This window comes from Penaeus chinensis, chromosome 9 (genome assembly GCF_019202785.1).
Source record: "Penaeus chinensis breed Huanghai No. 1 chromosome 9, ASM1920278v2, whole genome shotgun sequence".
NCBI classification, from domain to species: Eukaryota; Metazoa; Arthropoda; class Malacostraca; order Decapoda; family Penaeidae; genus Penaeus; species Penaeus chinensis.
The window spans coordinates 25,236,021-25,238,520 of record NC_061827.1 but is presented as its reverse complement, the minus strand read 5'-3'; the positions used below and the strand labels follow the sequence as shown (position 1 = coordinate 25,238,520).

At 39.6% G+C, this 2,500-nt stretch overlaps 1 protein-coding gene across 5 annotated transcripts in view; it reads left to right on the top strand.

The window, feature by feature from the left end:
* LOC125029229 (potassium voltage-gated channel protein Shal-like) overlaps nucleotides 1-2,500 on the top strand; it is a 139,317-nt gene that overhangs the window by 26,433 nt on the left and 110,384 nt on the right. The gene's annotated exons all lie outside the window — the stretch shown is intronic.

Here is a 2,500-nt window from a genome sequence, read left to right as displayed (position 1 = left end):
CAAACAGAGTGTGTATATGTATATAAATACACATTTACATAGTGTTTATTTATATGTATATAAATTTATATGTATGTATATACACATATAAATATATATACATATATACATGTACATGTTTATATATGTATGTCAAAACTAATATGTTATTTAACACAAACCTCTTGTTAGATACCATCGCTTGGCATTAAGCCAAGCGATGGTCTGCAGGAATTGCCTTTCTCATCTGAGTATCCCTCTTCTCAATGTGAAGTTTAATAAGCTGCAACTAATCATGATTAAATCACTTCGATATTCGAAATATGTAAAACCTGCGATCGTCCTCCAGTGCCGGTTCCTTCCCAAGCATTATTATGCCACTCTGGCCTTTTTTTTTCTATCCCTTAACCCAGGATCACTTTGGTATTCTTTCCTCATTCTTCACAAAGTTAAAAGCCATAATACACAAAACTACGGCAAAATAGAGAAAACTATCTTTGTGCTCCGTGCGACCGCGTAGTCAATTTTTGGGTATGTTTGGGCTGGCACGGAGGCTGATTCCGCAGTTGAAACAGTACGTTTGGCAGGGCGGACAGAAAAAGGTCGGGGCCCGCACGTAAAGAAAGCCAGTTGAACCTCGCCTGTAGCTTGCTGGTTTATTGTTGAAGATAGATATGGGACCCCAAGAGACACCCGTGTCCCCGGGTCAAGGACACGGTAGTGGAGCTGGACCCTGTGTGGTTTAGCCTGTTTGCTGTGTCCTCCCCTCTCTATTACGAACGTGTCCTTTTATGAGGCGGTTCTCTTCGAGAGCGGATGTCTACTCCCGTGTGAAAAGAGAAAGCCGGGCGGCACTTGTGTGTTAAGTGTACCATCCGGTCTTGCTACCTATTGTTGACATCGCTAGGCCACGCACAAGGCTCGTACTCGAGCTGTCTGCAACGCTTGAACCATTGCAGTAACCCACAGGATTATAGGTTCAGTTCGGTATCTACAGATGGTTCCTGGTGATCCAATGGTCGCTAGGGTCGTCGCGTGCTAGGGTAATGGGTGTGGAGGTGGTTTCGCACTGAGGTGCAACATTCAGTAGCGAGGAGGGTTACATCATCTTCAGATGTTGAAATATAAGTATACCAGGCCAGTAAAAGGGCTAAGGAGTAAGATAATAATATGTTTGTCAATCACCTTACGAAGTTGCAAGAAAAATAAGAGTATAATAAGAACAATTTGCCACAAGAAGGGTAATGTGTCAAGTGAGGGGTTAATTACTTTAGATTTGTTAGGATTAGCGAGTTCAGTAGAGTACCATCATATTGAAGAGAGGAAAATTGTTTGAATAAGAATTCCATATCTTTGGGCTAAATAGGTAAGTACTTATGCTTTGGACAAGGTAGTTGGGCCTGAACTTAATTCTAACAGTGCGCGTCTCGGGTGCTTCAATCGTATGACTGTAAGTGTGCGTAATATCTCGGTGCGTTGGGTGCAAGAATCCTTCGTTTACGGCCATGATAATAAAGCATGTTGTCTGCAATGTATTGTCATTAATTGCAACTGGAGACTCTACCATCAGTACCTATTCACCAAACCTTAAAACTAAAGAAGCAAAAATTCCACCATTATTGAGGACAAGATATTGAACTTCAAGAGGACGTCATGAAAGTAATTTGGGTTCATTTATAAGTCATAGGGATGGCACTTAGTAAAATTCAAAATCCTAGAGTGAAATCCGTGTAAAGTGGGCAGGTAGGTGGGTTTGGGATTAGACCAGGTAATTGATATGTATCTTAAAATTATGTGTGAATAAGCGAATGATCAGCGAGAGTAGTATAAGAAAATAAAGGTGTTGTGAAAGACAGAATGATATACACCCATTCATTGAGGAAGTAGTAATGAAGCACTTACTGGTAGGGCACAAAAGCAGGTGAAAACAATAATATTACAAAGAAAATCATAGCAGTAAATATGAATAACATAACGGGGGACAATCGAACTTATTAATACATAATTATTTGTTCTGGGAGAAAATAAATATAATGAACTGCAATATGAGGACAACAATAATGAACATTAGATAAAACAACAGCAATAGCAGAAAAATATGATGAAAAATATGGTTATGGCAGGGGAATGAGGTGTGACAGGAATGTCGTGTGTGTTTGATCTCATTGTGTTACTTCATTTATTGTTGTGTTGTAAAACAATGATAGACAGCAAGAAGTTATAGATATAGAGTTAGTTGTGTGTGTACTTTGAATTTGAAAGACGACAACTGGTATGTATGGTGTGGGTAGGTATAGAGAGGGCAATCGTTAATCTGATGCTAATAGGCACACTTACTTTTAATCCAATTTCAGCGAGTTGATTTACTGTCCCCTTTAGATTTTAGTGAGTGTTGTTACATACAGATGGCTCCATGTGAACTCAGCAGCAAGGAGTCCATCAGTTGGCCATAGTGACAGATCCTGATTTTCCCATAGCTTGAATTGGCGGGAAAATGCGGTTTTCTTTCCAATACTACTAA